Below are 27270 nucleotides of genomic sequence, written 5' to 3' on the forward strand. Positions count from 1 at the left end.
TGCATGCGCATGAGCATGATACTATCTCCAAGAAGTTTGCGAGGATCATGATCACGGTCCCTTGGGCCAACTTACCATCTTGGGTTACCTCGTAACCATCATCAAAATCTTACCATTGTGATCATCAGTCGATCACGTGAAACCAACCATAGTGATCCTCACAAGATCACCAACGTCTGCATGTGCCAACTTGGTGTGATTAAGTGTGCAGGTTATTTCTTTTCATTGAGCCACAATGTGACCTACTACAAACTGTGTCCATATCCAAGGACGCGGCTATTGATTGATTATACACTCTCCGGAGGTTAGTACACTATTCCCATGATGCAGATTGAAATTGCATTGGTATTTCCCCAAAGAGGAAGGGATGATACAGTACGACTATGGTAGGTATTTCCCTCAGTTATGAAACCAAGGTTATCGAACCAGTTGGTGAACCAAGCAAGACTATGTAAACGGTACCTGCACACAAAGAACAAAACCTCGCAACCCAACGCGTAAGAGGGGTTGTCAATCCCTCCTCAGTAAAGATAGATTAAGTAATATAATATTGGATAAATAGATCTGAGTAATAGACAAAATAAAAGATGCAAATAAAAAGTGCAGCAAAGTATTTTTGGGTTTTGGGATAATAGATCTGAAAACAAATGCGGTGAAAAATAGATAGGAAAGCAATATGACAAAAGATAGACCCGGGGCCCGTAGATTTCACTAGTGGCTTTTTTCGAGAAAATAGCATACGGTGGATAAACAAATTACTGTTGGGCAATTGATAGAAGATCAAATAATTATGATGATATCCAAGGCAATGATCATTATATAGATGATACGTCTCCAACGTATCTATAATTTTTGATTGCTCCATGCTACTTTATCTACTGTTTTAGGCAATATTGGACTTTATTATCCACTTTTATATTATTTTTGGGACTAACCTATTAACCGGAGGCCCAGCCCAGATTTGCTGTTTTATGCCTATTTCAGTGTTTCAAGGAAAAGGAATATCAGACGGAGCCAAAACGGAACGAAATCAACTGGAGAAGTTACTTTTGGAAGGAAAGCCACCCGATGGACTTGGAGTGCATGTCAGGAGTTACGGGAGGTGCTCACGAGGGTGGGGGGCGCGCCCCCTGCCTCGTGGGACCCCCGTAGCTCCACCGACGTACCCCCTGCACCCATATATACTCTTGTACCCTAAAACTTCCAGAACAGAAAATAGATCGGGAGTTCCGCCGCCGCAAGCCTCTGTAGCCACCAAAAAACCAATCGGGACCCTATTCCGGCACCCTGCCGGAGGGGGATCCCATCACCGGAGGCCATCTTCTTCATCCCGGCACTATCCATGACGAGGAGGGAGTAGTTCACCCTCGGGGCTGAGGGTATGTACCAGTAGCTATGTGTTTGATCTCTCTCTCTATCTCTCTCGTGTTCTCTCTCATGTTCCTCTATGGCACGATCTTGATGTATCCCGAGCTTTTCTATTGTAGTTGGATCTTATGATGTTTCTCCCCCTCTACTCTCTTGTGATGAATTGAGTTTTCCCCTTTGAAGTTATCTTATCAGATTGAGTCTTTATGAGAACACTAGATGTATGTCTTGTCGTGATTATCTGTGGTGACAATGGGATATCATGTGCCACTTGATGTATGTTTTGGTGACCAACTTGCGGGTTCCACCCATGAACCTATGCATAGGGGTTGGCACATGTTCTTGACTCTCCGGTAGTAGCTTTGGGGCACTCTTTGAAGTACTTTTATGTTGGTTGGATGAATCTGAGATTGTGTGACGCATATCATATAATCATGCCCACAGATACTTGAGGTGACAATGGAGTATCTAGGTGACATTAGGGTTTTGGTTGATTTGTGTCTTAAGGTGTTATTCTAGTATGAACTCTATGATGGATTGAGCGGAAAGAATAGCTTTATGTTATTTTACTACGAACTCTTGAATAGATAGAACAGAAAGGATAACTTTGAGGTGGTCTCGTACCATACCATAATCTCTACGTTTGTTCTCTGCTATTAGTGTCTTTGGAGTGACTCTTTGTTGCATGTTGAGGGCTTGTCATATGTTCTATCTATGTTATTATTGTTGAGAGAACTTGCACTAGTGAAAGTATGAACACTAGGCCTTGTTTCCTATCATTGCAATGCCGTTTACGCTCACTTTTACCACTTGTTACCTTGCTATTTTTATTATTTCAGATTACAAATACCTTTATCTACCATCTATTTTGCACTTGTATCTTCATCTCTTCGCCGAACTAGTGCACCTATACAATTTACCATTGTATTGGGTGTGTTGGGGACACAAGAGACTCTTTGTTATTTGGTTGCAGGGTTGCTCGAGAGATACCATCTTCATCCTACGCCTCCTACGGATTGATAAACCTTAGGTCATCCACTTGAGGGAAATTTGCTACTGTCCTACAAACCTGTGCATTTGCAGGCCCAACAACGTCTACAAGAAGAAGGCTGTGTAGTAGACATCAAGCTCTTTTCTGGCGCCGTTGTCGGGGAGGCTAGGTAAAGGGTACTCACACTCCGTCAACAAAGCTCTTTTTTTTGGCGCGGTGAGTGCTTGTAGGTATATCTTTAGATCTTGCAATCGAATCTTTTTGTTTCTTGTTTTAGCACTAGTTTAGTTTATAAAAGAAAACTACAAAAAAATGGAGTTAGGTTTGTCTCATACGCTTCACCTTTTTAATATCTTTCGTGAGTATGATGGAAAGGAAAATTGTGTTCAAGTACTAGAAGAAGAATTACATAGAATTCTTGGCATAAAATATGTGAAAGATGAGCATGATTACAATGTTGTTAGTATGAATTCCCTGAATATCCATGATGCTAATGATATGCAAAGCCACAAGCTTGGGGAAGCTATGTTTGATGGAGATGATATTTTTTGTCCCCCAAACTTTGATGAGCAAATTTACTATGATGAAAGCATGCCTCCTATCTATGATGATTATTGTGATTACACGTATGCTTTAAATAATAATGATAACCATGAAACGTGTCATCTTGATCTTAATTTTCAATCACATGATAGTTATTTTGTTGAGTTTGCTCCCACTACCATTCATGAGAAGAAATTTGCTCATGTAGAGAGTAGTAAATTTTCTATGCTTGTAGACCATGAAAAGAATGTTTTAGGTGCTGGTTATATTGTTGAATTCATTCATGATGCTACTGAAAATTATTATGAGATAGGAAAATATGCTTGTAGGAATTGCAATAATGTCAAGTTTCCTCTCTATGTGCTTAAAATCTTGAAGTTATGCTTGTGTTACCTTCCTATGCTAGTTGATTATTGTTACCATAAGTTGTTTGCTCACAAAATCCCCATGCATAGGAAGTGGGTTAGACTTAAATGTGCTAGTCATATTCTTCATGATGCTCTCTTTATGTTTCAATTCTTATCTTTTATGTGAGCATCATTGTCATCATCATGCCTAGCTAAAAGGCATTAAAGAAAAGCGCTTGTTGGGAGACAACCCAATATTTACCCTTACTGTTTTTGTGTGTCCACATGATTATGCTACTGTAGTAGTCATGTTTTATAGCTTTTGTTTCAATAAAGTGCCAAGTAGAACCTTTGGGAAGACTTGGGTGAAGTTTATGTGATCTTGCTGTGAAAAACAGAAACTTTAGCGCTCACGAGATTAGCTGCCATTTTTTACTGGAGAGTTATTTTAGGTTGATTCTTTTTGCAATGATTAATAGACAAAATTTTCAGGTCTAGCAATTTATTTCATAATTGTTGGGGTTCCAGAAGTATACGTTTGATACAGATTACTACAGACTATTCTGTTTTTGACAGATTCTGTTTTCTGTGTGTTGTTTGCTTATTTTGATGCATCTATGGCTAGTATTGAGTGGTATGAACCATAGAGAAGTTAGAATATAGTAGTATTTACACCAATATGAACTTAGAATGAGTTCATTATAGTACCTAAGTGGTGGTTTTATTTTCTCATACTAACGGAGCTTACGAGTTTTGTGTTGAGTTTTGTGTGGTTGAAGTTTTCAAGTTTTGGGTAAAGATTCGATGGACTATGGAATAAGGAGTGGTAATAGCCTAAGCTTGGGGATGCCCAAGGCACCCCAAGGTAATATTCAAGGACACCCAAGCAACTAAGCTTGGGGATGCCCCGGAAGGCATCCCCTCTTTCGTCTTCATTCATCGGTAACTTTACTTGGAGCTATATTTTTATTAACCACATGATATGTGTTTTGCTTGGAGCATCATTTTATTTTGTTAGTTTTTGCTTGATGTTAGTTAGAATAATGTTTTTCATCTTTAGTTTCAACGAAAAAGTCAAGGATAGCCTTTGCCATGCTTATTTTGCTAGTTTACATGTTGCTGTTTGAAAACAGAAAGTTTACCGCTGTTGAAAAAATTCCCTAGAAAAGTCAGAGAATGGTCTAACGTTCAATCTTTTTGCATATTGAGCTCTGATAAATTTATTACAGTTGGAATTTTAGTTCATAATTTTTGGAGTCAGGCAAGTATTGTTACTCTTGCATTCTTTACAGACTGTAATGTTTTGGCAGATTGCTGTTATGGTTGCATTGTTTGCATATGTTTGCTTGTTTAATGATTCTATTTGATGATAGGAGTATTAAATATGCAGAGACATTTAGTATTCAATGTTGAATAATAATTTTAGTGATTTGTTACAGTAGAAGATGATAAGGTTTTGCATTGGTTTATACTAACCTATCTCACGAGTTCTTGTCGAGTTTGTTGTGAATGAAGCTTTTAATAAAAAGAGAAACCATGATATGAGAGGAATTAAGGAGACACAAAAGTTCAAGCTTGGGGATGCCCAAGGCACCCCAAGATAATATTTCAAGAAGTCTCAAGCATCTAAGCTTGGGGATGCCCCGGTAGGCATCCCACCTTTCTTCTTCAACAACTATCGGTTAGTATCGGTTGAGCCTAAGTTTTTGCTTCTTCACATGAGTTGTGCTATCCTTGCATTGTAGTTTTCTTTAGCTTTGCTTGCTGTTTGAATAAGTATCAAGATCTGAAATTCTTTAATGAGAGAGAGCCATACACAAATTGGAATTTGCTAGAATACTCTTTGTGCTTCACTTATATCTTTTAGAGCATGGTGGTGGATTTGTTTTAAAGAAACTATTGATCTCTCATGCTTCACTTAGATTATTTTGAAAGTCGTTATTAGCATGGTAATTCGCTTAATGATAATATACTTGGTATTCAAGATATGTGAAACTTTCTTTTGAGTGAATTGAATACTAAGATAAGTTTGAGCTTGATAATTGTTTTGAGATATGGAGGTGATAATATCAAAGTCGTGCTAGTTGGGTGATTATGAATTTGAGAAATGCTTGTGTTGAAGTTTGCAAGTCCCGTAGCATGCACGTATGGTTAAAGTTGTGTAACAAATTTGAAACATGAAGTGTACCTGGCTTGTGCATCCTTATGAGTGGCGGTCGGGGATGAGCGATGGTCTTTTCCTACCAATCTATCCCCCTAGGAGCATGCGCGTAGTACTTGATTTTTGATGACTTCTAAATCTTTGAAATAAGTATATGAGTTCTTTTGACTAATGTTGAGTCCATGGATTATACGCACTCTCACCTTTCCGCCTTTGCTAGCCTCTTCGGTATCGTGCATTGCCCTTTCTCACCTTGAGAGTTGGAGCAAACTTCGCCGGTGCATCCAAACCCCTTGATACGATACGCTCTATCACACATAAACCTCCTTATATCTTCCTCAAAACAGCCACCATACCTACCTATCATGGCATTTCCATAGCCATTCCAAGATATATTGCCATGCAACTTCCATCATCATCATCATGACATACATTAGTTTTGTCATATTGCCATTGCATGATCATGTAGTTGACATCGTATTTGTGGCAAAGCCACCATGCATTATTTTTCATACATGTCACTCTTGATTCATTGCACCATCCCGGTACACCGCCGGAGGCATTCATATAGAGTCATATCTTGTTCTAAGTTTCGAGTTGTAATCCTTGTGTTGTAATCAATAGAAGTGTGATGATCATCATTATTAGAGCATTGCCCAAATAAAAAAAAAGAGAAAAAAGAGAAAGGCCAAAAAGAAAAAAAGAAAGTCCCAAAAAAATAAAAATAAAATAAAAAGGGCAATGCTACTATCTCTTTTCCACACTTGTGCTTCAAAATAGCACCTTGTTCTTCATGTAGTGAGTCTCATATATTGTGCTTCAAAGTAGCACCTTGTTCTTCATGTAGTGAGTCTCATATATTGGGCTTCAAAGTAGCACCTTGTTCTTCATGTAGTGAGTCTCATAAGTTGTCCTTTTTATACTAGTGGGAATTTTTCATTATAGAACTTGGCTTGTATATTCCTACGATGGGCTTCCTCAAATGCCCTAGGTCTTCATGAGCAAGCGAGTTGGATGCACACCCACTAGTTTTATTTTGTTGAGCATTCATAGCTCTAGTGTATCCGTTGCATGGCAATCCCTACTCCTCATGTTGACATCGATTGATGGGCACCTCCATAACCCGTTGATTATCCTCGTCAATGTGAGACTTTCCCCTTTTTTGTCTTCTCCACACAATCCCCATCATCATATTCTATTCCACCCATAGTGCTATATCCATGGCTCACGCTCATGTATTGCGTGAAAGTTGAAAAAGTTTGAGATTATTTAAGTATGAAACAATTGCTTGGCTTGTCATCGGGGGTATAGAAGTTGGGAACATCTTTGTGTGACGAAAATGAAGCATAGCCTAACCATATGATTTTGTAGGGATGAAATTTCTTTTGCCATGTTATTTTGAGAAGACATGATTGCTTTGATTAGTATGCTTGAAGTATTATTATTTTTGTGTCAATATGAACTTTTATCTTGAATCTTTCGGATCTGAATATTCATATCACAATTAAGAACATTTACATTGAAATTATGCCAAAGTATCACTCCACATCAAAAATTCTTTTTTATCATTTACCTACTCGAGGACGAGCAGGAATTAAGCTTGGGGATGCTTGATACGTCTCCAACGTATCTATAATTTTTGATTGCTCCATGCTACTTTATCTACTGTTTTAGGCAATATTGGGCTTTATTATCCACTTTTATATTATTTTTGGGACTAACCTATTAACCGGAGGCCCAACCCAGATTTGCTATTTTATGTCTACTTCAGTGTTTCGAGGAAAAGGAATATCAGACGGAGTCAAAACGGAACGAAATCAACTGGAGAAGTTATTTTTGGAAGGAAAGCCACCCGATGGACTTGGAGTGCATGTCAGGAGATACGGGGGGTGCTCACGAGGGTGGTGGGGGGCGCCCTCCCCCCTGGGCGCGCCCCCTGCCTCGTGGGACCCCCGTAGCTCCACCGACATACCCCTGCACCCATATATACTCTTGTACCCTAAAACTTCTAGAACAGAAAATAGATCGGGAGTTCTGCCGCCGCAAGCCTCTGTAGCCACCAAAAAACCAATCGGGACCCTGTTCCGGCACCCTGCCAGAGGGGGATCCCATAACCGGAGGCCATCTTCATCATCCCGGCGCTATCCATGACGAGGAGGGAGTAGTTCACCCTTGGGGCTGAGGGTATGTACCAGTAGCTATGTGTTTGATCTCTCTCTCTCTCGTGTTATCTCTCGTGTTCCTCTATGGCACGATCTTGATGTATCCCGAGCTTTGCTATTGTAGTTGGATCTTATGATGTTTCTCCCCCTCTACTCTCTTGTGATGAATTGAGTTTTCCCCTTTGAAGTTATCTTATCGGATTGAGTCTTTATGAGAACACTAGATGTATGTCTTGCCGTGATTATCTGTGGTGACAATGGGATATCATGTGCCACTTGATGTATGTTTTGGTGACCAACTTGCGGGTTCCACCCATGAACCTATGCATAGGGGTTGGCACACGTTCTTGACTCTCCGGTAGTAGCTTTGGGGCACTCTTTGAAGTACGTTTATGTTGGTTGGATGAATCTGAGATTGTGTGACGCATATCATATAATCATGCCCACGGATACTTAAGGTGACAATGGAGTATCTAGGTGACATTAGGGTTTTGGTTGATTTGTGTCTTAAGGTGTTATTCTAGTATGAACTCTATGATGGATTGAGCGGAAAGAATAGCTTTATGTTATTTTACTACGAACTCTTGAATAGATAGAACAAAAAGGATAACTTTGAGGTGGTCTCGTACCGTACCATAATCTCTATGTTTGTTCTCCGCTATTAGTGTCTTTGGAGTGACTCTTTGTTGCATGTTGAGGGCTTGTCATATGTTCTATCTATGTTATTATTGTTGAGAGAACTTGCACTAGTGAAAGTATGAACCCTAGGCCTTGTTTCCTATCATTGCAATACCGTTTACGCTCACTTTTACCACTTGTTACCTTGCTGTTTTTATTATTTCAGATTACAAATACCTTTATCTACCATCTATTTTGCACTTGTATCTTCATCTCTTCGCCGAAGTAGTGCACCTATACAATTTACCATTGTATTGGGTGTGTTGGGGACACAAGAGACTCTTTGTTATTTGATTGCAGGGTTGTTCGAGAGAGACCATCTTCATCCTACGCCTCCTACGGATTGATAAACCTTAGGTCATCCACTTGAGGGAAATTTCCTACTGTCCTACAAACCTGTGCACTTGCAGGCCCAACAACGTCTACAAGAAGAAGGTTGTGTAGTAGACATCAATAGACATCATGTCCAAATTAGTAGACCAAAACGATTCTGTGTCTACTACTATTACTTCACACATCGACCGCTAACCTGCATGCATCTAGTGTATTAAGTTCATGGAGAAACAGAGTAATGCAATAAGAATGATGACATGATGTAGAAAAGATCTATTCATGTAGGAATAGACCCCATCATTTTATCCTTAATAGCTACGATACATACATGCCTTGCTTCCCCTTCTGTCAGTGGGGAGGACACCGTAAGATTGAACTCATCACAAAGCACCTCTTCCCATGGCAAGAAAAATTGATCTAGTTGGCCTAAGTAAACCAAAGATTCGAAGAAGAAATACAAGGCTATAATTAACCATGCATATAAGAGATCAAGGAAGACTCAAAGAATATTCATGGATAGAGATCTGATCATAAACTCGAACTTCATCGGATCACAACAACACACTTCAAAAAGTCATTAGATCAAATATATCTCCAAGAGACCGTTGTATTGAGAATCAAAAAGAGAGAAGAAGCCATCTAGCTACTACCTACGGACCCGTACGTCTATGGTGAACTACTCATGCATCATCGGAGAGGCACCAATGACGATGATGAACCCCTCAGTGATGGTGTTAGATTGGATCTCATGGTTCCGGAACTTGCGGTGGCTGGAATTGTGTTTCTTCTGCTCCCCTAGGGTTTCTAGAATTTTTGGGTATTAATAGAGCTAAGAGGCGATGGAGGAGACCCCTCGTGGGCCCCACAACCCATTAGGGCGCGCTGATACATCCATTTTGCATCATGCTTTTATATCAATATTTATTGCATTATGGGCTGTTATTAAACATTATATATCAATACTTATTGCTATTCTCTCTTATTTTATAAGGTTTACCATGAAGAGGGGGAATGCCGACAGCTAGAATTCTGGCTGGAAATGGAGCAAACATTGAAAACCTATTCTGCACTGCTCCAAATGACCTTAAACTCCACGAAACTTATTTTTGGATTTAATAAGAATTATTGAGTGGAAGAAACACCTCAGGGGGCCCACACCCTAGCCAGGAGGGTGGGGGGCGCGCCCACCCCTACTGGGTGCGCCCCCTGTCTCCTGCCCCCCTGGTGGCCCTCCGGTGTCCATCTTCTGCTATATGAAGGCTTTTACCCTGAAAAAAACGTGGGCAAGCTTACGGGACGAAACTCTGCCGCCACGAGGCGGAACCTTGGTGGAACCAATCTAGAGCTCCGGCAGAGCTGTTCTGTTGGGAACACTTCCCTCCGGGAGGGGGAAATCATCACCATCGTCATCACCAATGATCCTCTCATCGGGAGGGGGTCAATCTCCATCAACATCTTCACCAACACCATCTCCTCTCAAACCCTAGTTCATCTCTTGTATCCAATCTTGTATCCAAAACCACAAATTGGTACCTGTGGGTTGCTAGTAGTGTTGATTACTCCTTGTAGTTGATGCTTATTGGTTTACTTGGTGGAAGATCATACGTTCAGATCCTTAATGCATATTATTACACCTCTGATTATGAACATGAATATGCTTTGTGAGTAGTTACTTTTGTTCCTGAGGACATGGGTGAAGTCTTGCTATTAGTAGTCATGTGAATTTGGTATTCGTTCGATATTTTGATGAGATGTATGTTGTCTTTCCTCTGTGGTGTTATGTGAACGTCGAATACATGACACTTCACCATTATTTGGGCCTAGAGGAAGGCATTGGGAAGTAATAAGTAGATGATGGGTTGCTAGAGTGACAGAAGCTTAAACCCTAGTTTATGCGTTGCTTCATAAGGGGCTGATTTGGATCCATATGTTTAATGTTGTGGTTAGGTTTACCTTAATACTTTTGTTGTAGTTGCAGTTGCTTGCAATAGGGGTTAATCATAAGTGGGATGCTTGTCCAAGTAAGGGCAGTACCCAAGCACCGGTCCACCCACATATCAAATTATCAAAGTACCGAACGCAAATCATATGAGTGTGATGAAACTAGCTTGACGATAATTCCCATGTGTCCTCGGGAGCGCTTTTCTCATTATAAGAAATTGTCCAGGCTTGTCTTTTGCTACAAAAAGGATTGGGTCACCTTACTGCACCTTATTTACTTTTATTGCTTGTTACTCGTTACAATTTATCTTATCACAAAACTATCTATTACCTACAATTTCAGTGCTTGCAGAGAAAACCTTACTGAAAACCGCTTATCATTTCCTTCTGCTCCTCGTTGGGTTCGACACTCTTACTTATCGAAAGGACTATGATAGATCCCTTACACTTGTGGGTCATCACGCGCTAGGGGCCTCTCGCATGCCTTGGTGTCTTGTGGACCCCACGGGCCTCCCCCAGGTGCTTCCTTGGCTCCCAAGTTGTCTTCTGGTCCCAAAAAAATCTCCAAAAAGTTTTCCTGCGTTTGGACTCTGTTTGGTAGGGATATTCTACAAAGTAAAAAACAAGCAAAAAAGCAGCAACTCGCACTTAGCACTATGTCAATAGGTTAGTCCCAAAAAATGATATAAAGTTGCTCTAAAATGATTGTAAAATATCCAAGAATGATAATATAACAGCATGGAAATCATAAATTATAGATACGTTGGAGACTTATCAACATCCCCAAGCTTAATTCCTGCTCGTCCTCGAGTAGGTAAATGATAAAAAAATTGGTGTGGAATGTTGCCTAACATGTTCATCACATTATCTTTTCTTTTGTAGTATGGACATTTGGACTTTTAGATGATTCAAAGCAATAGTCTATATTTTACATGAAGCCTTCAATACTAAAGCATATCAACAAGCAACCATGTCTTTCTAAATATCAACACTAAAGAAAGTTATCCCTAGCCCATCATGCTCAATCATTGATCCATTCGTGAAACACACTCGAATATTAGCTACAACCATTGCTCAAGTACGATCATAGTGCCCCTTAGTTGGTGCTTTATAAGAGAAGAGGGAGACTCAAATAAAAATAAAAATTGCATAAAGTAAATAGATAGGCCCTTCGCTAAGGGAAGTAGGGATTTGTAGCGGTGCTAGAGCTCAAAGAAAAAATTGAGAGATAAAAACATTTTGGGAGGCATGCTTTTCCTGTCAACGAAAACGACCTAGAATTCCCAACAGTTTCCATCATAGATATATCTGTTAGCGCTTTGGGAACGGGGGTACCTAGGCCCACCTGTCTGCGGCCCAACGCATGACTTCACCGACGGCCCGACATGGTCCAATTTCAAGGTCTCACAGACAAGACCCTCGTGAGGGCCCCCTGCCTGACGAGGCGAACAACATCAAGGCCTCCCAAAGGGCGGCCTCCCAAGGCTGGCTCCCGAGGGGCGGGCATCTCTATGCGGGCACCCCGCCTCACGAGGCTCGCGGTGATGTGAGCCATGAAGACTAAGGCCAGGCGGGCGCCAGCGGGCCCAGGGCAAGACAATTTCCTCTTTGGTGCTAAGGAGGCAAGGACAAGCGCAGGTTCCCGAAGACTCCCCCAAAGGTTTCCATTCCCACAGTTGCGTCACGACCAGAAGCTTTGCAGGCGAAGACCACCTTTAGTCAGGATAGGGTGTAATCTTGTCCCCCTTCAAATTTGGCCACTGTGGCATCCCTTCCCTCCTAAGTTATGAGGGAAGAGGACCAGGCCTAGTCTAAGTATAGGCTAGTCTCCACCATAGAGGGAGGTCGGCTCATTCTGACCCGAGGACCAACTCATTCTCACCCTCTGAGCCCTCGCGAGGCAGCTCACCCAATGTACTAGTTCATCCTCATCCTCCTCGCGAGGCAACCCACCAAAAACAGGAGTAGGGTTTTACACCGCAAGGTGGCCTGAACCTGGGTAAAACCACCTATCCACTTCTTCCTGCTCGTGCGTACTCGACGAGATCAGGCCGTGAGGGTGGCGAGCAGTGTCTCATTGTGAAGCGAGATCCTCCATACACGCCCTAGAGTTCAAACCTAGTTTAGGTCCACGGAACCCTAGACTCCGACATTTGGCGCGCTAGGTAGGACGTGGTCAAGCCTCCGCTCCTTTGACGGCCACGCTCCATCCTCACTTTGTCGTCCCCATTGTAGATGCCATCTTCCCAGCCTCGCGACTCGCTGCTTATGGGAGCGCCGCGGGGTGCCCGACCTTCACCCCCGACCTGTGATGGGTGAGGTTCAGGCCGATGCTGCTCCCGTGCTATGATGGCGCACCAGATCCCCAGGAGTTCCTCCAGCTGTATGCCCAGGCCATCCTGGTGGCATGCAGTGATGACAAGGCCATGGCGAACTGGTTCCCCCTGGCCCTCATAGAATTTCCTCGATCTTGGCTCCGCAACCTCCCGGATGCCTCGGTTTCCTCTTGGGAGGAGCTCCGCAGTCGGTTCATCGCACTCTTTGCAGCCCCGGTGCCCCACGTGGTTGCATGCATCCTCGGTGGGTCCCAGACACCTGTGTCTAGTCATCATGCCAAGAAGCTCTTCCGCCAAGCGGTCGCCGCCCAGCCCGAGGCCTCGCTAGGCTGCACCCGACCCGCAGTCGACATCACCTTCGACTCCACGGATGAACCCAAGTCTGCGGCCGCTGCTGGAGCGCTCCCCATGCTGTGCTCGCCCACCATCAACAATGTTTAGGTCATCAAGACCCTCATCGACGGCGGCAACGTCCTCCTGGTGGAGGCCTTCAAGATGCTTCAAGTGCCTGACGACCAGATCACGCCCACTAGGCCATTCTCTAGGGTGATCAGGGGCTTCGCCACCCCCCTAGGACAGGTGCACCTCCCCACCACCTTCAGCACCCGCAGCAACTACCGCACCGAGCTGATCGACTTCGACGTGGCCCACATCAGTCTCCCGTACAACGCCATCCTGGGATACCCTTCCCTCGCCAAGTTCATGGCGGTGACCCATCCGGGCTACAATGTTGTTAAGATGCTAGATGATATGTCTCCGTCGTATCTATAATTTTTGATTGTTCCATGCCAATATTCTACAACTTTTACATACTTTTGGCAACTTTTTATACTATTTTTGGGACTAACATATTGATCCAGTGCCCAGTGCCAGTTCCTGTTTGTTGCATGTTTTTTGTTTCACAGAAAATCCATATCAAACGGAGTCCAAACGGGATAAAAACTGACAGAGATTATTTTTGGAATATTTATGAATTTTGGGAAGTGGAATCAACGCGAGACGATGCTCAAGGGGCCCACGAGGCAGGGGGCGCGCCCCTGACCCTCGTGGACACCTCGTAAGGAGGTTGTTGCCCTTCTTTCGCTGAAAGAAAGCTAATATCTGGAGAAATATCGTGTTCAAAGTTTCAATCCAATCGGAGTTACGGATCTCCGGGTATGTAAGAAACGGTGAAATGGCAGAATCTGCAACGCTAAAAGAGAGAGAGAGACAGAGAGACATATCCAATCTTGGAGGGGCTCTCGCCCCTCCCATGCCATGGAGACCATGGACCAGAGGGGAAACCCTTCTCCCATCTAGGGAGAAGGTCAAGGAAGAAGAAGAAGAAGGGGGGCTCTCTCCTCCTCTCTCCTGGTGGTGCCGGAACGCCGCGGGGGCCATCGTCATCACCGTGATCTACACCAACACCTCCGTCATCTTCACCAACATCTCCATCACCTTCCCCCATCTATCTACAATGGTCCACTCTCCCGCAACCCGTTGTACCCTCTACTTGAACATGGTGCTTTATGCTTCATATTATTATCCAATGATGTGTTGCCATCCTATGATGTCTGAGTAGATTTTCGTTGTCCTATCGGTAATTGGTGAATTGCTATGATTGGTTTAATTTTCTTGTGGTTATGTTGTTGTCCTTTGGTGCCCATCCTATGAGCGCGCGCGTGGATCGCACCATAGGGTTAGTTGTATGTTGATAGGACTATGTATTGGAGGGCAAGAGTGACAGAAGCTTCAACCTAGCATAGAAATTGATGCATACGGGATTGAAGGGGGACCAATATATCTTAATGCTATGGTTGGGTTTTACCTTAATGAACGTTAGTAGTTGCGGATGCTTGCTAATAGTTCCAATCATAAGTGCATAGAATTCCAAGTCAGGGATGACATGCTAGCAGTGGCCTCTCCCACATAAAACTTGCTATCGGTCTAGTAAAGTAGTCAATTGCTTAGGGACAATTTCGCAACTCCTACCACCACTTTTCCACACTCGCTATACTAACTTTATTGCGTCTTTATCTAAACAGCCCCTAGTTTTTATTTACGTGCTCTTTATATTCTTGCAAACCTATCCAACAACACCTACAAAGTCCTTCTAGTTTCATACTTGTTTTAGATAAAGCGAATGTTAAGCGTGCGTAGAGTTGTATCGGTGGTCGATAGAACTTGAGGGAATATTTGTTCTACATTTAGCTCCTCGTTGGGTTCGACACTCTTACTTATCGAAAGAGGCTACAATTGATCCCCTATACTTGTGGGTTATCACCAGGCAGCAGCAGTGTCATCACCATGGTCGGGGACACAAAGGACGCGGTTCGGGCCCCCCAAGCTCGCACACAGGGCTGCGACAACCTCACACCCAGATCCCGGGAGCTCCCCGGAGACTCTGGAGGATGCACCCGCAAAGAAGAAATAGTTGTTCTCCTAGGACCGCACCGAGGCGAAGAAGGTGCCCATCAACTACAGCGGCTCGGGCCCCACTTTCACCATTGGCGCCGGCCTTCCCCCGGAGCAAGAGGAGGCGTTGGTCGATTTCCTCCGAGCAAACAAGGACTTGTTTGCGTGGTAAGCATCTGATCTGGTCAGTGTTCCGAGGGAGGTAATCGAGCACCACCTGGCGGTATGCCCCAATGCACTCCCGGTAAAGCAGAAGGCGCGGTGTCAAGCATAGGAGAAGCATGCATTCATTGTCTAGGAAGTGCGCAAGTTGCAAGAAGCTGGGGTCATTCAAGAGGTACGGCACTCAGAGTGGTTAGCCAACCCCGTTGTTGTGCCCAAGAAGGGCAGGAAGGAGCGCATGTGCGTCGACTTCACAAGACTTAACAAGGCTTGCCCTCAGGACCCCTTTCCGCTCCCACGCATCAACCAAATCATGGACTCCACCGCAAAGTGTGATATGTTTGCTTTCTGGATGCTTTCTCGAGTTATCATTAGATCAAGATGGCGGTAGAAGACGTCGAGAAGATGGCCTTCATTTCCCCATGCGGCGTGTATTGCTACACCTACATGCCCTTCGAGATGAGGAGCGCCGGCGCCACCTTCCAGCGGCTGATGCACATCGCACTAGGGTCGCAGCTAGGGAGGAATGTAGAGGCATACGTCGATGACATCATGGTAAAATGTACGTGAGGCAAGGAACCTAATTGAATACCTAGAGGAAACGTTCGCCAACCTGCGCAAGGTGAACCTGAGGCTCAACCCAGAAAAATGCGTTTTCAGGATCCCGTCCGGCAAGCTGCTTGGTTTCCTTGTCTCGCATCGAGGGAGTGAGGCCAACCCCGAGAGGATCAAGGCAATTGAAAAGATGCGCCCGCCTCAGACCCTCAAGGAAATGCAAAAGCTGGTGGAGTGTGTGACCTCCTTGGGGCGCTTCATCTCTAAGCTTGGTGAGCGCACTGATACGTCTCCAACGTATCTATAATTTTTGATTGTTCCATGCTATTATATTACCCGTTTTGTATGTTTATGGGCTTTACTTTACACTTTTATATCATTTTTTGGACTAACGTACTAACCGGAGGCCCAACCCGTATTGCTGTTTTTTTTGCTTATTTTAGTGTTTCGAAGAAAAGGAATATCAAATGGAGTCCAAACGGAATGAAACCTTGAGGAGCGTGATTTTTGGGATGAACGTGATCCAGAGGACTGGGAGTGGAAGTCAAGAAACAACCGAGGCAGCCACGAGAGTGCCCGGCGCGCCCCCTAGGGCTGGGCGCGCCCCCACCCTCATGGGCCCCTTGGGCGTCCACCGACCTACTTCTTCCTCCTATATATACCCATGTACCCCAAAAACATCAGAAGCCACCACGAAAAACTATTTCCACCATCGTAACCTTCTGTATCCGCGAGATCCCATCTCGGAGCCTTCGCCCGCGCTCCGCCAGAGGGGGAATCGACCATGGAGGGCTTCTACATCAACACCATAGCCTCTCTAATGAGTTGTGAGTAGTTTACCACAGACCTTTGGGTCCATAGTTATTAGCTAGATGGCTTCTTCTCTCACTTTGAATCTCAATACAATGTTCTCCTTGATCTTCTTGGCGATCTATTCGATGTAACTCTTTTTTGCGGTGTGTTTGTCAAGATCCGATGAATTGTGGGTTTATGATCAAGTTTATCTATGAGAAATATTTGAATCTCCTCTGAATTCTTTTATGTGTGATTAAGTTATCTTTGCAAGTCTCTTCGAATTATCAGTTTGGTGTGGCCTACTAGATTGCTCTTTCTTGCAATGGGAGAAGTGCTTAGCTTTGGGTTCAATCTTGCGGTGTCCTTTCCTAGTGACAGCAGGGGCAGCAAGGCACGTATTGTATTGTTGCCATCGAGGATAAAAAGATGGGGTTTATATCATATTGCATGAGTTTATCCCTCTACATCATGTCATCTTTCTTAATGTGTTACTCTGTGCTTTATGAACTTAATACTCTAGATGCATGCTGGATAGCGGTCGATGTGTGGAGTAATAGTAGTAGATGCAGGCAGGAGTCGGTCTACTTGTCACGGACATGATGCCTATATACATGATCATGCCTAGATAATCTAATAATTATTCGCTTTTCTATCAATTGCTCGACAGTAATTTGTTCACCCACCGTAATACTTATGCTATCTTGAGAGAAGCCACTAGTGAAACCTATGGCCCCCGGGTCTATCTCTTATCATATAAGCTTTCAATCCACTTTTTATTTTCATCTTTACTTTTCCAATCTATATCATAAAATACCAAAAATATATTTATCTTATCATATTATCTCTATAGATCTCACTTTCGCAAGTGGCCTTGAAGGGATTGACAACCCCTTTATTGCGTTGGTTGCGAGTTCTTGTTTGTTTGTGTAGGTGCGTGGGACTTTTGAGGAGCCTCCTACTGGATTGATACCTTGGTTCTCAACAACTGAGGGAAATACTTACGCTACTATTGCTGCATCACCCTTTCCTCTTCAAGGAAAACCAACGCAAGCTCAAGACGTAGCAAGAAGGATTTCTAGCGCCGTTGCGGGGGAGGTCTTTGCTCAAGTCAAGACATACCAAGTACCCATCACAAACTCATCTCCCTCGCATTTACATTACCTTCCATTTGCTTCTCATTTTCCTCTCCCCCACTGCACCCTTGCCGTTTTATTCGCCCTCTCTTTCCCATTCTCCTCTCTCTTTCACTTTTCTTTTTGTGTGCCTGTTTGCCCTAATGGCTTTGCCTAAGAACACTGACCTTCATCTTAGAAGGTTGGAAGAGATTTAATCAAACGTTAGAAGTTTTATGACTTTACAATTTGAGCATAATAATTTCTTCAGAAAAGAGCTTAAACAACAAAAAGGTTTTATGGGGTTTATGAACAAAGAGCTTGATGATATGTCTAAAGAATTTTATGGTTTGAACTCGCAAATTACTCGGCTTGAAAATTCTATAGCCCAAATGTCTGATAAGCAAGCTACCTTAGTCAATAAGAAGGCTGCCAAACCAGAAAAGATAGATGAAAATAATGATGAAGAACTCAAAGTTATTGATGTGTCCCCTATTATATCTTTGTTTTGCATTACGAATCTTAATAATGGTGGGAATGGAGATGAGTCAACTTTTGTTAAAAGGCGTCCCAATGATTCGGAGTTCTTAGATCTTGACGCTAAATTTGGTAAAAGTGGGATTGGAGAGGTCAAGACTTTAAATAGCATTGAACCCACTATCTTGGATTTCAAGGAATTTAATTATGATAATTGTTCTTTAGAAGGTTGTATTTCCTTGTCGCAATCCATTTTGAATTCTCCTCATGCCTATAGTCAAAATAAAGCCTTTACCAAACATATTGTTGATGCCTTGATGCAATCTTATGATGAAAAACTTAATTTGGAAGTTTCTATACCTAGAAAACTTAATGATGAGTGGGAACCTACTATAAAGATTAAAATTAAAGATCACGAGTGTTATGCTTTGTGTGATTTGGGTGCTAGTGTTTCCACAATTCCAAAAAATTTATGTGATATTCTAGGTTTCCATGATCTTGATGATTGCTCTTTAAATTTGCATCTTGTGGATTCCACCATTAAAAAGCCTATGCGAAGAATTAATGATGTTCTCATTATTGAAAATAAGAATTTGGTGCCTGTAGATTTTATCGTTCTTGATATAGATTGCAATCTTTGATGTCCTATTATTTTTGGTAGACCTTTCCTTAGAACGATTGGTGCGATTATTGATATGAAGGAAGGGAATATTAGATTCCAATTTCCATTAAGGAAAGGCATGGAGCACTTTCCAAGAAAGAAAGTCAAATTACCTTATGAATCTATCATGCGAGCTACTTATGAATCAAGTGCCAAAGATGGCATATTTAGATCTATCCTCGCTTTTATGCCTAGCTAGGGGCGTTAAACAATAGCGCTAGTTGGGAGGCAACCCAATTTTATCTTTGTTTTCGCTTTTTGCTTCTATTTAGTAATAAATTTATCATCTACCTTCTGTTTAGATGCGTTTTCATGTTTTAGGTAGTGTTTGTGCCAAGTAGAACCTATAGGATAACCTATGGTGATAGTTAATTTGATTCTGCTGAAAAAGAGAAACTTTGCACGCACGAAAATAATTTTAGTAATTCACAGAGACGTGTTTTTGCATTTATGCTTTTTTATGTAGATCAATAGACAAATTGCCCAGTACTTCCTATTTTGGTAGGATCTTTAGAGTTCCAGAAGTATTCCAGAGTTACATATTGCTACAGACTGTTCTATTTTTGACAGATTCTGCTTTTCTTGTGTTGTTTGCTTATATTGATGAATCTATGGCTAGTATGTAGGGGTATGAACCATAGATAATTCGGAATATAGTAGATTTAACACCAATATAAATAAATAATGAGTTCATTACAGTACCTTATGTGGTGGTTTTGCTTTCTTGCACTAACGGAGCTTATGAGATTTCCTGTTGAGTTTTGTGTTGTGAAGTTTTCAAGTTTTGGGTAAAGATTTGATGGACTATGGAATAAGGAGTGGCAGGAGCCTAAGCTTGGGGATGCCCATGGCACCCCAAGATATTCAAGAATAGCCAAAAGCCTAAGCTTGGGGATGCCCCGGGAAGGCATCTCCTCTTTTGTCTTCGTTTATCAGTAACTTTACTTGGAGCTATATTTTTATTCGCCACATGATATGTGTTTTGCTTGGAGCGTCTTGTATGATATTAGTCTTTTCTTTTTAGTCTACCACAATCATCCTTGCTGTACACACCTTTTGGGAGAAACCCACATGATTGGAATTTATTAGAATACTCTATGTGCTTCACTTATATCTTTTGAGCTAGATAGTTTTTGCTCTAGTGCCTCACTTATATCTTTTAGAGCACGGCGGTGGCTTAATTTTGTAGAAATTGTTAGTCTCTCATGCTTCACTTATATTATTTTGAGAGTCTCTTAGAACAGCATGGTATTTTCTATGTTTATAAAATTGGTCCTAGAATGATGGGCATCAAAGTTGGGTACAATAAAAACTATCATAAGAAGTGAATTGGATGCTATGATCAATTTGATACTTGATAATTGTTTTGAGATCTGGAGGTAGTGATATTAGAGTCATGCTAGTTGGGTGATTATGAATTTAAAGAATGCTTGTGTTGAAGGTAGCAAGTCCCGTAGCATGCACATATGGTAAAAGTTGTGTAACAAATTTGAAACATGATGTGTTCTTAGATTGTGTATCCTTATGAGTGGCGGTCGGGGACGAGCGATGGTCTTTTCCTACCAATATATCCCCCTAGGAGCATGCGCGTAGTGCTTGGTTTTTTATGACTTGTAGATTTTTGCAATAAGTATATGAGTTCTTTTGACTAATGTTGAGTCCATGGATTATACGCAGTTTTACCTTTCCATCATTGCTAGCCTCTTCGGTGTCGTGCATTGCCCTTTCTCACCTTGGGAGTTGGTGCAAACTTCGCTGGTACATCCAAACCCCGTGATACAATACGCTCTATCACACATAAACCTCCTTATATCTTCCTCAAAACAGCCACCATACCTACTTATTATGGCATTTCCATAGCCATTCCGAGTAATATTGCCATGCAACTTTCCACCGTTCCGTTCATCATCATGACACACATCATCATTGTCATATTGCCTTGCATGATCATGTAGTTGATATCGCATTTGTGGCAAAGCCACCATGAATAAATTTTCATACATGTCACTCTTTATTCATTGCCCATCCCGGTACACCGCCGGAGGCATTCATATAGAGTCATATCTTGTTCTAGTTTTGAGTTGTAATTCATGAGTTGTAAACAAATAAAAGTGTGATGATCGTCATTATAAGAGCATTGTCCCCCAGAAAAGGCCAAAAAAAAGAAAGGCCAAAGAAAAAATAGGGAAAAGAAAAAAAAGAAAGGCAAAAAAAGGCCCAAAAAGAAGAAGAAATTAAACATAAAAAGGGGGAAATATTACTATCTTTTTCCACACTTGTGCTTCAAAGTTGCACCATGTTCTTCGTATAAAAAGTCTCATATGTTGTCACTTTCATATACTAGTGGGAATTTTTCATTAGCGAACTTGGCTTGTATATTCCTACGATGGGCTTCCTCAAAATGCCCTAGGTCTTCGTGAGCAAGCAAGTTGGATGCACACCCACTAGTTTCTTTTGTTGAGCTTTCATGCATTTATAGCTCTAGTGCATCCGTTGCATGGCAATCCCTACTCCTCATGTTGACATCAATTGATGGGCATCTCCATAACCCGTTGATTATCCTCGTCAATGTGATACTTTTCTCCTTTTTTGTCTTCTCCACACAACTCCCATCATCATATTCTATTCCACTGATAGTGCTATATCCATGGCTCACGCTCATGTATTGCGTGAAAGTTGAAAAGTTTGAGATTATTTAAGTATGAAACAATTGCTTGGCTTGTCATCGGGGGTGTGCAAGATGGGAACATTTTTGTGTGACAAAAACGAAGCATAGCCTAACTATATGATTTTGTAGGGATGAACTTTCTTTAGCCATGTTATTTTGAGAAGACATGATTGCTTTGATTAGTATGCTTGAAGTATTACTATTTCTTATGTCAATATGAACTTTTATTTCGAATCATTTGGATCTGAACATTCATGCCACAATAAAGAAAATTACATTGAGAATTATGCTAGGTAGCATTCCACATCAAAATTTTTGTTTTTATAATTTACCTACTCGAGGACGAGCATGAATTAAGCTTGGGGATGCTTCATATGTCTCCAACGTATCTACAATTTTTTATTGTTCCATGCTATTATATTACCCGTTTTGGATGTTTATGGGCTTTACTTTACACTTCTATATCATTTTTGGGACTAACCTACTAACCGGCGGCCCAACCCGTATTGTTGTTTTTTTTACTTATTTTAGTGTTTAGAAGAAAAGGAATATCAAACGGAGTCCAAATGAAATGAAACCTTCGGGAGCGTGATTTTTGGAACGAACATGATCCAGAGGACTTGGAGTGGAAGTCAGTAAACAACTGAGGCAACCACGAGGGTGCCTGGCACCCCTAGGGCTGGGCGCCCAACCACCCTCGTGGGCCGCTCGGGCGTCCACCAACCTACTTCTTCCTCCTATATATACCCATGTACCCCGAAAACGTCAGAAGCGACCATGAATCTGTTGGCATAGGGTACCTTTCCCGACAGATAAATTGTAGGTAAGACATATGCTGACAGAAGATAAACAGTCGGAGGACTTGCTGTTGGGAAAGATATTGCCGACAGAAGTTCACTTGCCGACACTTTTTTTGTCAGCATACACCCTACCTACACCGACACATGGTAAGTCAATGTACACTACCTACGCCGACACATGGTAAGTCAAGGCACACCCTACCTATGCCGACACATCGTAAGTCAAGGCACACCCTGGCTACCTATGCCGACACTTAGCCTGTCAAAATAGGTGTTTAACATGCCGACACATGGCTTGTCTAGTTAGCGGGATACTTTTGCCAACACTTGCTGCGTTGTAATGTTTTTGCCGACATATAAATTGTTGGTAAGATGGTGCACAACCAAAACAACAATTGGATATTGTTGTAATTCAAATGTTATATAAATGTACAACTATTGTCCACAAGATCAAGATGAACACATATTTCACAACCATTGATAATATGGTAATAAGAATACACACATATATATTGTTCACACGTTCAAACACGAGTCAATCTACACAAAGCAAAGTTTGGCTATCTTGGCAACCATCCAGAAAACAAAAGTCACATTAAAGGACCCCTATTTGCTGGTCTAAAATAGTTCAAACACTAAATGGTCCAAAACACTTGAGTCACATCCATGAGCACAAGATTTCTACTCCATAATACTTGAGCACCAAATGGTCCAGAACACACATACGTTCATGATTACAATTAAGATTGCTGGTCCAAAATACTGTAGACAGCCAAATGCTCCATAACACTTCCAAGCCATCACATCCATGCATACTAGGTTGCTGATTACGTGAAAATACCCCACAAGAATTTGGTAGAAAGTGGAGTCAGCTCAAGTGCTTTGAAGCTCGTAGGGAAATTGGCAGCCAAGAGAAGCACAAGAATTAAGTATTTATGACATATGTCCATAACACACATAACATAGTTCTGTCATACATGAGGTAAGATATTTATAAAATGATAAAAGGAATCATCATGCAGACATATCTACATATATATAGAATATGCATTTTTCCATGGCAGACAAATCTACAAATTTTATTCAACATCTTACATGCAACAAACTGTAGTAGGATCAGCCAATCTGAAGTTGTATTTGTTCTACTACAAAGTTAGCTGATGTAATCTTCAAAGTTTGAAAATAATTGTGTTTGTACGTTATCTGATGAAGTAGAACGGAAATGTACAACTTCTGACCCCAAAAACTGTAGTATGTGAAGTTCAGTTTATGCCATGTGATCTTCAGATTGTGACCACCAAAGGGATAACACCAAACTGATTTGTGTATGTTAACTCCTATAAGCAATGTATGTGCGCTTCAGATCATGTTGTGTTATTTTCATATTTTTTATTATAAACTGCAGTATGTGGAGTTCAGTTTTATGAACAAGATACAAAATGTTATCTAGTAATGCTATAGGTTCAGGCAGAAATGTCGCGCTTTAGTCAAGGCTCAAAATGATCTAGGTATATTTCTAAGAGAGAAACAATAAACTTAATGTATGTATTATGTTGTAGTACCTGCACCTCCTGGTACATTAGTTGCCATCTTGTCATCCTTCATCTACAACAATAACCATTACTTAATAGAAATAAATGTTGCCTTCTTATCAGTTTTTTTCTAGAATAATCCTTATCAGTTTGAGGCTGCTTCTTTCACTGCAAATTGCTCTGAAAAAATGTGTAGACATGTATCAACCATCCTGCAAAAAAAAGAAAATGTGTTCAATATAGATAAATCGGCTTCCGAAATCAAATCATAAAGTAAAGGCCAAAGGTCTGCAAGTTATTTTCATATTGTGTTATTTTCATATTTTTTATTATAAACTGCAGTATGTGGAGTTCAGTTTTATGAACAAGATACAAAATGTTATCTAGTAATGCTATAAGTTCAGGCAGAAATGTCGCGCTTTAGTCAAGGCTCAAAATGATCTAGGTATATTTCTAAGAGAGAAACAATAAACTTAATGTATGTATTATGTTGTAGTACCTGCACCTCCTGGTACATTAGTTGCCGTCTTGTCATCCTTCATCTACAACAATAACCATTACTTAATAGAAATAAATGTTGCCTTCTTATCAGTTTTTTTCTAGAATAATCCTTATCAGTTTGAGGCTGCTTCTTTCACTGCAAATTGCTCTGACAAAATGTGTAGACATGTATCAACCATCCTGCAAAAAAAGAAAATGTGTTCAATATAGATAAATCGGCTTCCGAAATCAAATCATAAAGTAAAGGCCAAAGGTCTGCAAGTTATGTACTTGGTTAGTATAATGAATGAACTTGTCAAAAGAACAAATATTATGCCAACAACCAGAATGAACACGAACATCTCATATAAGTATTGAATGTCTGAATCCTGAAATTATCTAGCCACTGCACCAAGGTGGCGGACTCTACAATTTGAATTCACATGTCCAAGCAATGCGGTGTGAGGCACTATGAGAAGGTGCCTCTAAGGTTTGAATGTGATCGGAACTTGCAATTCTCCCCGCTGGAAACCATATGCAGCTTCAAGTAGTTGAAGGTATGTGGATGTAGAGGAAGATGAGAGTATATGTTGAGCCTAAGGTTTGAATGCTAATGCCATATTCATGCAAAAGGAAAACAACACCGTGCTCACATAAAAAAATTATATCAAAAGATGACACTGTTATTCATAAATATTATGTGTAGATGACGATGTAATTCAAAAGTGATGGAGAATAAAATTGGAATGTGCCTCCTTAAACATTGACTGGACTTTGGGTCCACCTCGGCGCCCTCCGCTCGCCCACCTCTCGTCCTTGCTGCCAGGTAGTATCGCGTACTCGCCGCCCTGCAAGCTCACCATCATGTACACCCGCTCCTGCAGCACCAAGCCCGTTGACCCAAAATTAAACCATGAAGCATCAGAAACTACATGATGTTACAGCACAAACAATATTCAGTTCTACAGCAAAGTTGAAGCCAACTCAATCGTTTGCACTATATAACTTAGAAATATGTATTGACAATCAAAAGTGCTTCCTGTAAAAAAAATCTCAGAGGTTATGCGCCTCCAGGAGCCTCCGTTTGACCATGCCAACTCACCCAAAAAACTGGACACAATGGGTCACGGCTTTAAATAACAAAACTGAACCACCTAGAAATCAGGAAGTCAGACAATGCTAACAACATATGAACTTCCACCCATATCAAATGTTAAATGAATAATCACTTTCTAATTTAAAGGAGATAAAGAGTTCATAATAATATGATGAATATAAAAATGAAAAACAGCTATGAGACATGGATGTCAGATGGCTTGCTATGTTTTGTAGCACCAATCTGTGTATCCAAATTGGGATGCTGAGAAATAGGAATCTGAACTATAAAATCAACACATCTTAGCACAAGATATCAAAGTGTTGCCCTAATTTTCAGAGTTCAGCAATGACATATGGTTCAAAGTTCAGCAATGTACAAGCACGCATCATGCAGCAGCACAGAAAAGGATATCTTAGCAGGAGCCGATGCGTACCTATTGGAAAAGACGAGTCTTGTGACGAGATCTGCAGCAACGGACGGCTGGCTTCGGGAGGGGCGCAACGGGATGGAGAGCTCACGGATGGATCTCTACCGGCGGCAGAAATAAGATGGCGGACGAGGTTGGGGGCTGGAGGACGGGGATGGGGGTGGATCCCTGAACGTGAGGGCCGATTTCGCCTGGATCTCAGTCGGATTGCGAGGACGGCGGCTGGATCTCGGGCGGAGCGCGAGGACAGCGATGGGATCTCGGGCAGAGTGCAAGGACGGCGGATGGATCTCGGGCGGAGCGCGAGGACGGCGGCGACAGTAGCAGGACCGTGGGGTGGAGCATGGATACGGTGGCGACGGCGTGAGGGCCGTGGGGTGGAGCGTGGATACGGTGGCGACGGCGTGAGGGCCGTGGGTTGAGCGCTAGGATGGGGGGATAGGGATGGGGTGCGAGGGCGGCGGTGGCGGCTGGCACGGGTAAGGTTATGGACTTGGTCCGATTTGGGGGCTATTTTGCACGGGCCAGCCGAAATTCCAAATTCATTCCCGTCTCGCGCCTAAATGGCGCGCCAACTTTCCAAGCTTCAGGATTCTCAAAAAAAAAATCCAAGCTTCAGTCGCTTGACACGTGTGCACATACGCTGACACTTATTTTGTGTCCATACATCCTACATATGCTGACATATTGTATATCACTAAACACGTACCTACGCCGATAGATAAATTGTTAGAGCCCACACATATGCAGACACATAGCATGTTGTTAGCGAGTTGCCGACAGGTAAGTAGTCGCTTAGTGGTTGCTGACACATAGTGTGTCCACAATGATGTATCTATGCCGACACATGGTCCGAGGACAATTCTTCATAGCTACACCAACAGTTTTTTTGTGGAGACCAGTGGACTTTTCCCCACATAAGTGTGTCACATAAACTCTACCGTCGTGTAGTGCTTGGAGCCTTCGCCGGAGCCCCGCCGGAGGGGGAATCGACCACGGAGGGCTTCTACATCAACACCATAGCCTCTCTGATGAGTTGTGAGTAGTTTACCACAGACCTTGGGGTCCATAGTTATTAGCTAGATTGCTTCTTCTCTCTCTTTAAATCTCAATACAATGTTCTCCTCGATCTTCTTGGATATCTATTCGATGTAACTCTTTTTTGCGGTGTGTTTGTCGAGATCCGATGAATTGCGGTTTATGATCAAGTTTATCTATGAGAAATATTTGAATCTCCTCTGAATTCTT

At 42.0% G+C, this 27270-nt stretch overlaps 1 long non-coding RNA gene across 3 annotated transcripts; it reads right to left on the minus strand.

Annotated features, from left to right (window-relative positions):
* Positions 1-22934: 22934 nt before the first annotated feature.
* On the minus strand, positions 22935-26519 carry LOC123127261 (uncharacterized). Of its 3 annotated transcripts, none has more exons than XR_006462231.1 (4): positions 26029-26519; positions 24516-25374; positions 24047-24228; positions 22935-23307 (listed from the first exon to the last, which is right to left on the minus strand). It is a non-coding gene; the product is annotated as an uncharacterized lncRNA (long non-coding RNA). The 3 variants fall into 3 exon arrangements; XR_006462232.1 differs by having other exon boundaries at positions 22935-23364; XR_006462228.1 differs by having other exon boundaries at positions 22935-24228.
* Between the last annotated feature and the right edge of the window lie 751 nt (positions 26520-27270).

Source organism: Triticum aestivum, chromosome 1B (genome assembly GCF_018294505.1).
Source record: "Triticum aestivum cultivar Chinese Spring chromosome 1B, IWGSC CS RefSeq v2.1, whole genome shotgun sequence".
NCBI lineage: Eukaryota > Viridiplantae > Streptophyta > Magnoliopsida > Poales > Poaceae > Triticum > Triticum aestivum.